This window comes from Neodiprion fabricii, chromosome 7, assembly GCF_021155785.1.
Source record: "Neodiprion fabricii isolate iyNeoFabr1 chromosome 7, iyNeoFabr1.1, whole genome shotgun sequence".
NCBI classification, from domain to species: Eukaryota; Metazoa; Arthropoda; class Insecta; order Hymenoptera; family Diprionidae; genus Neodiprion; species Neodiprion fabricii.
In genome coordinates this window covers 2,361,788-2,375,799 of record NC_060245.1, presented here as the reverse complement: position 1 = coordinate 2,375,799, position 14,012 = coordinate 2,361,788, and the positions used below count along the sequence as shown (strand labels likewise).

Sequence of the window (14,012 nt, the reverse complement as noted above, 5' to 3'; positions counted from 1 at the left end):
AACATTACTTCCCCGCCCTAAAACGACAACGAAATGAATACGTACTTACTTAATATGGTATATCAAAAATGGCGCGCACCTCAAAAAAATAAATAAATAAAAATTCACAGGAAATTGTATTATATAATCAACTCCTTAGCAAAGTAGATGAAAATTTTTTTGTCGAATGTTATAAATTGCGTGTAATCGATCGAACGAAATTTAGAAATGATTTTTAATACGTGCCTGTTTTCGTGTTTTTGTTCTTCGTGAAAATTGAAACTCAGCGTGTAAGTAACTCGGTAGCCGGTTTACGAGCTGGACCATTTTCATCGCTCGCCGAACACACACTGTGAATCGCCCGGCAAATACACCCGCAAAATATACTCGGCGTGTACACCCAACTGCCTCGATTCCGTCTCCACCGAATGCAGTTGCTAAGAATGACGAAAAATTATCGATTTTCGATTCGAAATCGTTTCAGTTTCAGCTCTAATGGTCGAATATCTATACTAAGGTCTTTGAAGAAACAAAAAGATTCATAAGTTTTAAAAGAAAAAAGATTCTGGAAAAATATGAGGGTTCTACGTTTTGTGGAAGATCGTCATCAAATTTTTTTTAATTCATGAAGGCATTAATTGTTGTTTCTTTACTGAAATTTATATTCAATCGAAAGATCACTGTGCTTGGTACAACGATGTATCGAACGGGAATCTTAATTAAAAATTGATATTAAATTATAACTATTCCATGAGATTAAACTAATAATGAAAAGGTTATCAGTCACACTTTTCAAACATCAGACTTTGATGTAAGCTATAGAAAAAAATTTTATGTACACTATTCTTTAGGAATTTAAAAATATAAAATAAAAATAAAAATGCCAACAAGCGACAAATTAAACGAGGACGATCTTCCATGTAGCGTGAAACGCTCATCTTTTCTCCGGAATTTTTCTATTAATGCGTGTGTCACCTTACGACTATGATATCGATGACCCGATGGACCGATCGTATAAAATGAGGATAAGCGAAAAGTACGAGCGCGAACGTCTAACGATAAAGTCGAGCGATAAATGATATATTAATACAGATATCGAGCGTAATTGTACCGTGTTTATTTCGTTAATATTATTCATTTGGCTAAACTTCTCTCTTGACTAAAAATCTTTCAGAAACAAGTCGAGCAATAATAACCGGATTACTTTGTCGCCGAGTATATTGATATTGTAATTTATTTCTATTCGCGTCGTTCCGATAAAATCTCCTTAGTGTTTACCAACAAGTTTCAACCCTCAACCGCTACGCGAAGTATTTCTTGGCACTCGAAATCGATCGATTCGGAAGAAACCGAAACGCGAACATGCCGATTCGAGACTTCGAATGGGTTCGGCTGACTTCGGCCGTCTTCGATTTGCCTCGGAGTTGTCGCCGATACATTCGGCGCAGTCTTCGTCGAGTCGCGAACGCGCGAACCGATCGCTGGACAAGTTCGGTCTTGATTCGGCCTCCCCCTCCTCCCGTTTCGCCCCTAGTGAAAATATTTACCGATGCGCGTTTAGGTTTTTCAGAGTTTGGCGTCGTGGCATCGCGAAAGCTTTGTACATTCACTCTATACACAGCGGAAACTCGATTAACCAGACAAATCGTTATCGTTAGGCGTTCGGATAATTGAATGTCTCAAGAAAAGCGATTTTTATAAACACATATTATTACGCGATACACGCGTAATGCTCGGTGTTTGTTGAAAACAACAAAAACGAATTGAAATTATCAACAACAATCAATGCTTATTGAGAAATTATTGAGACATAAATTTTCGGGCGAGTCAATGCCAGTTCAGACCTGTCCGTGCACGCATGGATTCGACTTTCGTAAAGTTATTTGATCGTGGTTGGCAGTCCGGATAATCGAGTCTCCACTGTACTTCCAAGATCTGTCGTGCGTAAAATTCCTTTTTTAAAATTTATAACCGGAAAGTAACACTAATACAGCAATTTCACGTTTTACGCGTGCGATGCGCTTTTGCCTCGTTGCAACGTGTTGCGGCCTGCACAGCTGGATACAACCTCAGCAACGTATGCACATTTTTTTTAAATAATTTTTTCCAATATCATGGAAGCGGTGAATAATTCTGAAATATCTTTATCAATTATTATCAGACTTGCTTCTACTGGAAAAATAAATTTCAACGAAATTTCGATGTCACTTCGTTACAAATTTAATCGACAACATCAATTCTCTTTCATTCCTCCGCAAGAGTACGTGTAAAATGAGCGAAAACATGTTTACTTATATCTCATAAACAATCACGCGAATCGATACAAGATTTTAATCCGCTCATTGGATTACACAAATCTATTGAATCGACAAAATTTTTTTGAAAACTGAATGTCAATGCTCGTATTGTTATAACTCCGGTTTAGCGATCAAATCACGCACTTGTCACCCGGTACGTTATGAAACAATTTCGATATCTGCGTCGAATTCAATTTTCATTGAATTTAGAAAGGCCTGTTTTGCATTTTTTTCACAATTATACGCCATTCCAAGAGTTGGAACATTTTCTTTGTTTCTAATCTAATCGTTAACTAATCGTTTACGAAAAATAACTGATTTCGCAAACATGAATTTATTATCGTTATTATTATGTTGAAAATTTTGCCAATTCGCGAGGGAAAAAAAGAACAAAGTAAGAGTGTATTATTTTTATTTTTGCAGGTGACCGGGCGTGTGTACAGTGTGTAGAAATTTCGGATTTCGGTAAACCCAATTTCGGAGTGTGAATAAAACAAGTGAAGTGGAAGCAGCAGGAGATTGGAGAAATCGGAGGAACATCCTTCATCCTTCGCAGGCAGCATCAACGGTGCAAGGTAGGAAAATAAATTCATTTTTTCATTTCCAACTTTGATTCGTGATTGAAAAATGTTTCGAAATTTGATATACATGTACAGGATATTATTATTGCACAATAATTCTCAACAATAACGATGCGATTCGACGATGAAAACGAAAATCGTGATAAAATTGAAAATAATTTTAAAGAGATTTGGGAACCAAGAATGGAAAGAGAAAAAAAAAAGAAATCGAAAAGAAAGATACGGGAAATTAATTGCACGCGAATTTAATTATAAATTTATACCGGCCACCCGTTGTGCAAATAAATATTACATATTATCCACCTCGTGCGACGAGTTGCGCAGCATCGCGAGTAATTGTACAAAAATGTACATTGTTTCGCCATGCCTGTATTTATTGCATACAATATGTTATGCGTTATACGTGGGTATTCATACTCTGTACGAGGGCATTACCACGTGCGATTTGCAGACAAGGTCGCGGTCTGCACAACACGATAATCGTATTGATTGGAGAAAGGAAAAGGGAGAATCTAAGAGTGGGGAGAAAATTGCGGAAAATAGAACGCATGAGAAGCTGGCTACCTAAATAGGTCTCTCTGTATCTGTCTATTGATCGCCGGATTTATCAAAATTGATATGCAATCGTGTAATCGTAAATCTCTATATAACGTTAGAAATAGAAATTTAAGAAAATTAGTAGTTATTTTTTTTTTTTTTTTCTTGTTCTCAATTAAAATGATGTATTGAAAAACAAAGATCTTTGGATAATTTAATTATGCGGAGAATCGGACGACAAGTTGTTGTTACTTGTAAAAAAAAAAAAAAAAAAAAAAACTTGAAAAATACGTGCGATGTAAGAGAAGAATGAGAAAAAACATCTGAGCTTTCGAAAATTTTCTTTCCAAGCTCACTTGTGCGTTGTTATATTTATACATGTGCATCGATGATACAATCGATAGAGACGCGTGCACAAATTACAACGATAATGATAAGCCTATATATATAACGATAACAATTAATCAAATTTTTATACAATGTATAGACCTCCCGTCCGATATGAATTTCCCGTTGTTATACCGATACAATATTGTAAAGAAGTAGATAGATAACGCATTTATCTATCGCGAACAAAGAGTCTCAGACCGATCGCAATATTGCAGCTGATAATTAGTCGCGAGATATTTCGACGTCTCGTATATTTTTTATAATTAATAAAATTTTCGTATTAAAAGAAAAAAAAAAGAAAAATCTCAGACAAAAAAGTAGGTAAATACTTTTCCATTTTCAATGCAATATTTACAATCAATAAGACTCAAATTGCATCACTAATGATCGCGATTGACGAATCTTATATGCTATTGTTTATTTCCGAACGTACTCGATTAAATACGAAATATGAAATGAAAAGAGAAAAAACGAGTGATGGGGGGGGGGATTTATAAACTAAACAACAACTCACTGCAATTCGATCGGACTGACTGACTTTAGAGCGAGGTGCCACGTTAATTATATATTGAACCCTTATACGCGTGATATATACATATAATATATAGATATGTTACGCCACCTATGTACGCAAGCTTACGGGTTTGATTTTGTTTCTTTCGCCTTTTTTCTCACACCCTTTTACACACCGGAGTGTAGGTATCGTAGAAAACAATTGGAATTATTGCTTACTTTTTTATAAAGAAATTTGTGGTTAGGTATAACATTTCTGATTTCTTATCGGTCCTACTTCTCTTCCTTTTACATTATACGATTTCTCCAATTTTCTTCGCTCCTTTTTTCGTCCTTCACTTCCGTTTCTTCTTCCTCTTCTTCTTCTGCTACACAGTTTTCCCAATTTCCTTCGTTTTTTTTTTTTTTGTTCTTATCTCCGATAACGTTTTCCCACGATATTTACCACCAAGAAAATTATTTTCACCGCCGACTGTACTATGCATGAATGTGTCCAATCTATACAACACACATGCATCGTCCTAATATATACACACACACATACGATCTATACGCATGCGTTTGTACAAACGAATCTCACTCGTGTATATAATATTGTATTACTTCGACGAGACGGTGAGAAGCGATTCGCGGATCTTTGCGCTCATCTGCGGCTTGATTCTCTCTGCTTGCACGCGTATCCGATGCATACATGCGTCCATGTTATACACACATACATATGTGTACGCGAGTGCATGTAGACGATAAGCGAACGAACTCGATCAAGGATTCAGCTAAGTGGATAGAAAAATTTCGCTGCTTTCGAACGAGGACGATATTATTGCATGTGCATATACATACATGTATATATATATATATATATATGTATCTATGTATATAAATACATACATATATGCACAGAGATACGTATATTTGTGTATACGTTGTAGAGATATGAAATGTGCTTGCGCGCAGCATCGCGCTGCATATTCGTTCGGAATTGCAAACGCGTTTCTTGTTTTCCCTAACGTTTGGTGGTGTCATTCTTTCTCCTCATGCTTCTCGCATCACTCCTTATTTTTTACTCAATTCCCTACATTTGTCTTCCTAGGCTTATCCTTTTTATTCAGCCTCATTCACGACTTATATATAAATTCATCGTAATCGTCGATATTCAATTTACTCATTAAGAAAAATTTGGTGATACATATTTTATTTATTCATTTAAATTTAATACATGTTGTTTTTTTTTTTTGAATTTGCTGGTGTCTTCTATTTTCTACGTTCCGAGTGTTGAGAAATATTTATAAACTTGATGTAAATTATGGTATGGCGTTGTATGTGTCTGGATGTGTAAGTCCTGCAGGTTTCCTCGTCGAGTCCTTTAATCCTTCTTTTTCTCCTTCTCCTCCTCATCCTTCGCTGCTGCAGCGCAGCGTCGTCGTGCACTGGTTAAATCCCAGGGTGTTCGCGTCAAAATTACGAAAGGACGGGTTAAACACACCGTGCGTTCCCGATCCTCCTGGTGGTGGAGGTTATTACACGTTGTAAAGAGAGACGGACGGAAGAGAAGAAGAATAAAAAAAGGAGGATGGAGAGCGAAAGAGAGAGAGAGAGAGAGAGAGAGAGAGAGAGAAAAAGATAGCCCACGTCAATCACTCTTGTTTCTTGTTCAAATGTATTATAAAGGCTGAGGATAAAGCGCACAGCCCCCACACACACACACACACACACATATGTACGTAGGTACCTATATATGTGCGTAAAACAGAGGTTTATCAGCATCGTTTCAATACATACGTCCCAACATTGTTCCGATTAAACGACGTTGGATCTTGTTACATTTTTGCAAAATACCTGCATAACTATCTTTACGTGCCTATGCATGCGTCGAGTGTGTCTTACACGTATTGCAATTGAAACCTGCACCTACGTTACGATTGCATATAATCGCGATATGTACGATGATAATAATAATGATGATGATAATAATAACAATAATAACAACGACGACGACGACGACATTTTATTCGGTCGGCCGGATAGCCTCGAAGCTTCAACTTATCAGCGTCTCTCGATGCTCTTTGACACACACACACACGCACACATATGTATCCTCGAGTTATATGGGCGTTCGCTTATGCATTCTTCCCCACACCGTGGAACGATTTCCCCGCATGCGACGCGTCGCCGATACGTTGCATACATACGTGACCTACGTAGTTGCTTACGTTAAACCGGTCAGTGACTAACTCTGTCCGATTAATTCATCCCGACTTTCTGTGTCACATGCTCCGTTTATGCATCTGCCTTCACATGCACGCACATTGTCGTGCATATATGTATATATATTACGATGAACATCCAATGACCGTCACAGCGTCTTTCGATACGATCGATTCGGAAATCGGAGATCGAAAGAAGAACGAACATTCGGAGAGGCAGGATCAGTGCCGAGATCGGTACTTCGTCTCTTTCGATCTTCGTTCGAATCAATCTTTTTTAGGACCCGTACACAATCAGAGTAATTGAAGTAAGGGTTCTTCCGATCAACGCTCTTCGGCTTGACGAGTCTAAAAAAATCTGCAACTTTATCCTCCCGAGGGCAGAAAGTTATTTTTTTTTATCGTCTGAGTCTATAATGAACCGAATTTGATACCTTATACCTGTTGAAATTTAAGGGGACCGGTACAGCGATTTTCAAAAAATAACATTCAACGTCGTCGAAAATCGAATTATTTCACAGTCAAATATTGTTGGGCAGAAAAATTTTTAATGCAAGGAGTTTTCCACATCGATGTATCAATTCTTGATCCTTTGGATGCCAAATAGTGTTCGAAAAAAAAGTTTCCAATCAAATTATTTGCATACAAAACTTGACGTGCGAAACGATTTAGGCCATCGGTGTGAAAAAAAAACCTTAAAATTAGATCGCGACATCTCTCTATTTTTTTTATTTTTTTTTTTTCTTGTTCTTTGTTCAAAAATGTTTTCAATGCGAAGCGAGTTTTAACTAACGATAACTCAATCAGTCGAGTGAGGTCACTTTCACTGTGCGCTAAATTTGTAACATCGCGTATCAATTTCAATTCTCTTTCAATTTCAATGTAGCCGCCGTAGTAGTTGCCTTGCCGATCGGTGGCGGCAGCAGAGCTGCTCGGTAATGGTCGGCGTGGAGGGGGTCGGGGGCGGTGGGGGGGTGTCGAAGGACGGGGGGGGGGGGGTGTAGGAAATGAAGGAGGGGGGGGAGGCTCAATTACAGACTTGATTCCCCGTGGCACTGGCCGCGTTCGTCGCGGCGCATTGCCATCGTTTTAAGAGTCGAAAGTACGTGTATGCGTGTGTGCGTGTGTGTATATATGTACATGTATATATACTATATACATACATAGTACATATATATATATATATGTGTGTGTGTACATTGATGCATACATACAACTCGTGCACCGCATTATTACATTATACATACAATGTATACACCGCATATAGCGTGTACAGGGCATTCCGCGCCAATGCAATGTAATGTGTTTAGACCGATGTATCGGTGTTTCATCTAACGGAGGGTTGATTTCTTTCTTTACTAGGGGTCGGGAGTTTTTTCTTTTACAATCATTACGGAATTGCGTGATCCTTAGTCATTGTAATCATCGTCCATTCAATTTTTTCAAGCATCGTTGAAATCGACCGGTTCGATTTTTGAATTTCTTTGACGGAATATCACAACGAATTAACCTCGGGGAGTTTGAAAAGTTTTTCAAAAATTTGGCAATCAAATTTTTCTCCACCCAAATTCTTTCCTCATCGCTTTGACGATTTTTTTTTTTTTTTTTTATGCTAAAAATAATTGCTCACCAAAGAGGGTAAAGATCGTAATCGCGAACTTGTTACAGGAAAAAAAAAAAAAAATGTTTTCGCGAAGAGTACGGTAACAACGAAGCAAATGTTAAACGTAATATGAGAAACTAAATTTTTTTTCAAACCGCTTCACGCGAGAACATATATATATATATATATATATATATATATTGATAAATGTAGAAAAGCTTGCGTGAACACGTGCTACAGAATATATAATATATGTCACATACCTGATTGTCGCCAACGTACGTCAAAGTACAACATTCGTCGGCGTGTTTGTACGTGGTAGGAGACATCCTGGGTGGGGGGTCCTTATCCCCCCCCCCCCCCCCTCCCTTCGCCCCGTAACCCCCACGCCACAAACGGTGTTTTTGCACCCAGACTGAGCAAGAGAGATGGATAGATAGAGAGATAGAGAGAAAGAGAGAGAGAGAGAGAGAGAGAGAGAGAGAGAGAGAGAGAGAGAGAGAGAGAGAGAGAGAGAGAGGAGAGAAGAGAGAGCAGGTTGCCTCGTCGAACGCTCCGTTCCGTTGTCGTTCCAGTCAACGCGTATCTCCCGCTTCGTGCGGCAGCAACAGCAACAGCATCGCCGTAGGATCGCAAACCACTTTTGCAGCCTCGGCGACAGTCTTTTTTTTTTTTTTTATTCAGGCAACCGGGGCGTCGTTCTTTCAGACTTCCATCGTTTCCATTCTGCCAATTATCCTTCACCCTTCCAACTCTCTTTCGTACGCTTGAACTTTTTAATACTTTTTAAACCTCACAACACTTTCGATCACTTCACTGTTTCAACTGTTTGGAGTGTTTCAGTCGATTCAAACGTCCAAGCGATTCGCTTTGTCAACTGTTCCCGAACCTTTTCAACCGTTTCCGACTAGCTTCAAATCTTTCCGATTACACTTCGACTGATTCTGAACCGTTTCGAATGATTCCGACTAGCTTCAACTGACTCCGAGCCGATTCAACCGTCCCTGAACCGATTGACCCGTTTGTGACCCGTCCCGACTGGTCCTGAACCCGTCTAACTGTTTTCGAACAAGTTCAGCCGTTTCCGAACCATTTCAACTGTTTCAGAAACGTTTGAAACGTTTCAAGTACGACGTGAACAGCGTTTCGTTGTCGAAGGAGAATAAAAAATGTATCATCCGATTAAATTCCACACATCGGACGATCATTCGCGGATTAAATTCGCGCTACATTTATTCAAATAAGAACTCGGCGCCGAGTCGGGGGCGGCGAGTGGAGGGGGGAGGACAGGCAGAGATCGAAGGTCGCCGCGATCGAGGACGATCGAAACTAACATATAGCATAAAATCGACGCGACCAACGCTGGTCAGGCTGTGTGATACCATTCGTATATACGTATAGTATGCTTATACAAATATGCACAATTTTTATACGGAGTGTGTATAATAATTTACACGGTATACAGACGAAGACGAAGACGACGTTGGTTAATATTGACAAAGGTGTTCAGTCTAGCATTTAATTATGATGCCAGATTATATATCTGTATTATTACACACGTTACCTGTAGACATTTTATCTTCTTCTTTGATTTTTGATTCTTTTCCCGTTTCTTTCTTTCGTTTTTTTTTTATTTTTTTTATTTTGTTTTTCCCCCCTTGTTCGTTTATTTTATTACCAGGTTTTGCGTCGATGTTCGCATCTTTATCGTAAACCCTCTTCTTTCGTATGATCTGAAGATTGCGGATTTTTTTTTTTTTTTTTTTTAATTATTATTATTATTTATTTTTTTCTTTCGCGATCTTCCTAATTTTCACAACGCTGCCGGACGACGACGACGATAAGGGACCAAGGTTTACGTACATGGGAATAGACGGAAGATCGTCGAACTAACCTAAATGAATTAATTTTAAAAAACCGCGACGAACAGGAACTGATTGATTCGTTCGTTCGTTCGTTCGTTCGGAGTGAAACGTGACGCGGCGGCGCGGCTGTGGCGTAAACTGGATATATTCCGTGAAATTCTGTAACTTAATATCGCAGAACCTCGTCTCACCCCGGTCCCCTTGTTATTTTCCATCTTGTTTTCTACTTTCTCTCTCTCTCTCTATCTCTCTATCTCTCCTTCCATATTCGCCTTGTAAGGCCCGCGACCATACTTACGTTATACGAATATACGTGTATATAATAATAATACACGTATACTTATGTGCACATATGGTATTATATAACGTTGATAAATTGCCGTACGTTAGGCGGCAATTACAGGTAAATAATAATATGTGATACAAAGAATTTAACATACTGGCGATGCACTCGACGCTGAAATCGTTAGATACATAATCAGCTGTCTACTTGTATACATACATATACATGTATGCATATGTAAATATGCATATACATACATTACTACAGACGCACGTTCTCTTCTCAAGTATATCGCTCTACGTCGGTTATTTTATCAATTTATTCGACGGACTGTACACGTTTGTGCAACATTGTAACCACAATTTGCCTTCTTATATACCGAGTACACTCGGTACGAAAAATATTTACCCAACCGAGCCAACGCGTTACGAGCCAGTGTGTAACGTGGCCGCCGTTAGTCTTCGCCCCTCGCCCCTCTGCCCCCTCAAAAAAACTCCACTCGCAGAAATCCCTCGTCCGCCTTTTCGAGCAACGCGACGACGACGCGGGTAAAAAGGAAGAAGACGGCGGTATGGAAGGCGAACGGAACGGAACGCAGCCGACGCGACGCGGTTTCACGATTCTGCCCCTCCACCCCCTCCGCCCCCACGCCGCCACATCCCCTCTTTTTTGCTTCTCCCTCCATTCTACCGCGACGCGATTCTCCGGCAGCGAGCGATAAATGACAATATTCTCTGTTACATGCATTTATATTTTTTTACATGTATGAATTGTAGGCATGTGTATGTGTAGGTATACCGTATCTATGCCTCTAAGTCGCGGCGAGCGAGCGAGCGACCACTTTCAACTTACTAAAGAAGGAACGATACCCGAAGCAACGACGCGCGGTCACTTTTGCACACAAAGTATCGTATAATGTTATCATACATACACATTGTATGCACACGCGCGTACGGATGTGTTGAATATGTTGGTGCATACCTATGTATGTATGTGTATGCGTGTGCGTGCATTTATATATAAATACCGACCGACCGACTCCTCTGGCTGCTGGGCTTGTGGTGTGTTGGACGGATGGAATGAAATTAAATGAACTTTGCTGAACTTGTGTAACCGCGATATGTCGTTGACGTGTCTCTTAATCATTTTTTACGAGGTAATTTATCGGTGAATAATGAGTGACTTTTTTTTTTTTTTTTTTTTTTTCTTTTAACCGATCTCAAAAACAACCAAATCGATTTTTATGAGAGAAGAAAAAAATCATTAGGTTTTCGTAATGAAACATTTTCACGCAAGATTCGGAGCAGGACCTCGTTTTTGTCTATTTTTCTTTGTTCTTTTTTTTTCTCACCACTTCTTCTATTTTTTAAACATAGTTTTGTCTTATTTTAATACCTGTTGCAAATTTATTACAACACATACCGCATCTCCGATTTGATTGCTGATTTTTATTTTTTTTTATCGTTTCCACAGTTCCGAAACATACTCACGATTTTTTTCAACATTTGCTTTCCAACACTTTTCGAGTTATTGTTTTTTAGAAAAAATGTTTTGAAGAAAAATGTTGAAAAAAATCGTGAGTACGTTTTAGAACTGGAGAAACGATTTTGAAAATCAGTAATCAAATCAGAGATGCGGTATGTATAATTATAACAGATTCTATCACAGGTATGAAAATAGGACAAATGATTAGCAAAGATAGTAAAAAGAAAAAAAAGAAAAGAAAAACTACGCCCAACTTTGAATCTTGCGTGAAAATGTTTCATTCCGGAAACCGAACGGTTTTTTTTCTTGTTTTATAAAAATGAATTTGGGTGTTTTTGAGATGCGTTAAAAAAAAATCATAGAGTAGGGACGATCGATTAAAAAAAAAAAAAAAAAAATTGAATACATACGAAAACATAGTGAGTAGTACAGTAGGTATTATATCTATAATATGTATACAATGAGTACAGATATGAAAGCCTTGCGGTCGGTCGGGCTAATTTGTTACCGCGATTGTACACGCGGTGGGTGAGAAGGAACGAAAGAAGAAAAGAAAGGAGGAAAAGTAAACAAGAAAAATAAAAGAAATCTATAAATAAAAATTTAATACCGCCGTCCGATGGAATTGAAAAAAAATTTCGGGAAAAATACGAACTGTCCATTTTTTTATTCAATTTTTTTATTTTTTTCAAACAAACCCCGTCCGGTCATTACAAATTTTTCATCATTCTTAGTTTTCTTCTTGTAGATTTGAATGTATAATGTATAGGAGGCCAATTTGCATTTTAAACGGTGGGCAGATGATTATTGAATAAATTGACGCAATTATAAGCGAGTTATTGTTAAAATAATAATATAACAATTATTGTTTCTACTATTTAGTTTGTTTGTTTGGTTGTTTCATTTTTTTTTTTTTCATCTCTTGCATACGCTTAAGAGGCGTCATGCGATCGAAAAACTGCTGCTGCTGCGTGGCATCGACAGCTTGAAGCAACTCTGTGTGCAAGATTTAAAATCTTGCACGCAAGGCTGCTGCTGCCGCTGCTGCAGTTCGAGTTTTCCTTTAATACACGGTATGGATGCGTTAAGAAATGCACATGCACGTGTTTTTTATGCAGGCATACATACGGGGCATTCCGTAACATGTCGATCGAGATTCTCTACGTCGATGTCGCAGATTGAAAATACGCGACGAAAGACGTAATCGCAATTTTTTTTTTCTTGAATTTTACGACCTAGCGTATCTGAGGTGTGATTTAAAAAGTTGATTTAAAGAAATCCCATTTTTTTAAATTTGAATGAATTCAGAAAAATCTTTGAGATGTAACGAAATTTTTGACATCTATGATAAGATGGTGATTTCAAAACTTCGGAAGATTGATAAAAAATAAAAAAATTTTTGAAATTTTTTTTTTTTAATTATCATCATTGGATCGCGTTTTAGACACGAGGATGAACAAAACAACTCGTTATGATATCTCTTTGAACAGATGTTTCTCGGCCTATATTGCAATGAGCATTTATGTTCGTTTTTATGTCAAAAATGCAATCCGGTAATAATAATTATTTCTTCCATTTTTCCTGTTCATGTTTTGAAGTTGTAAAATCTCCATCTTTCTGTAGGTGTCAAAAACTTTGTTGTACGTTATCAGATTTTAAAAAGTGGTTGTTTTTCACCAGTATTTAAATTATACTTCAGATACGCCAGGTCGAAAAATTTTTAAAAAATTGCGATTTCATTTTTCGCCATAAAAAAAAAAAAAACACAAAGCCAATCTGAGACGTCGAGGTAGAATCTTGCTCGAGACGTCACGGAATGCTCCATACATACAAGCACGTAGAGGAGACGTAATACGTCCCCCGCTATAGGTATGCAAATTATAAGAAATATATACTGTGCATTGTGTCGAAGAGTTGTAAAACTGCAGCAGAGTTTTGTACAGTATGTATATCTGTACATGTATATTGTATATTACGTATGTGTAAATAATAATAACGAAGCTGCCGCTGCTGCAAAGAAGAAGAAGAAGAAGAAGCGTGGTGGTAACATAATGCGATGCATTTGGTTAAATTAAACTAATAACCAATCAATTATGCCGGTTACACATAATGTACGTGCATAGGTCTATGTGTAGGTGTGTGTATAATACGTTCTTCGCGCTTTATGTTCCTCACGCCGCCACTTTTGCCCTCACCTCGTCCTCATCCTCATCTCGCCGTTTGAGGAGCACGAAGAGGTGCGTGAGAATATGTTTCATTCTATAATACTTGAGAG

General features: G+C 38.1%; 1 protein-coding gene and 1 long non-coding RNA gene across 5 annotated transcripts in view; one reads left to right on the top strand and one right to left on the bottom strand.

Moving 5' to 3' along the window:
* LOC124186401 overlaps nt 1-14,012 on the top strand; it is a 212,270-nt gene that overhangs the window by 30,292 nt on the left and 167,966 nt on the right. Inside the window, exon 2 of the long non-coding RNA XR_006871656.1 lies at nt 2,700-2,851. This is a non-coding gene — a long non-coding RNA (uncharacterized LOC124186401). The remainder of the gene's footprint in view (nt 1-2,699; nt 2,852-14,012) is intronic.
* The window catches only part of LOC124186398 (protein doublesex-like), an 81,071-nt gene that overhangs the window by 65,024 nt on the left and 2,035 nt on the right, over nt 1-14,012 (bottom strand). The window contains exon 1 of one of the 4 annotated variants that reach the window (XM_046578074.1): nt 8,368-8,509. The exons of 2 other annotated variants lie outside the window; for them this stretch is intronic. The gene's annotated coding sequence lies outside the window, so the exon portion shown is untranslated. Of the gene's footprint in view, nt 1-8,367; nt 8,510-14,012 lie in introns of those variants that run through there. One more of the 4 variants, XM_046578080.1, reaches the window with a different exon arrangement.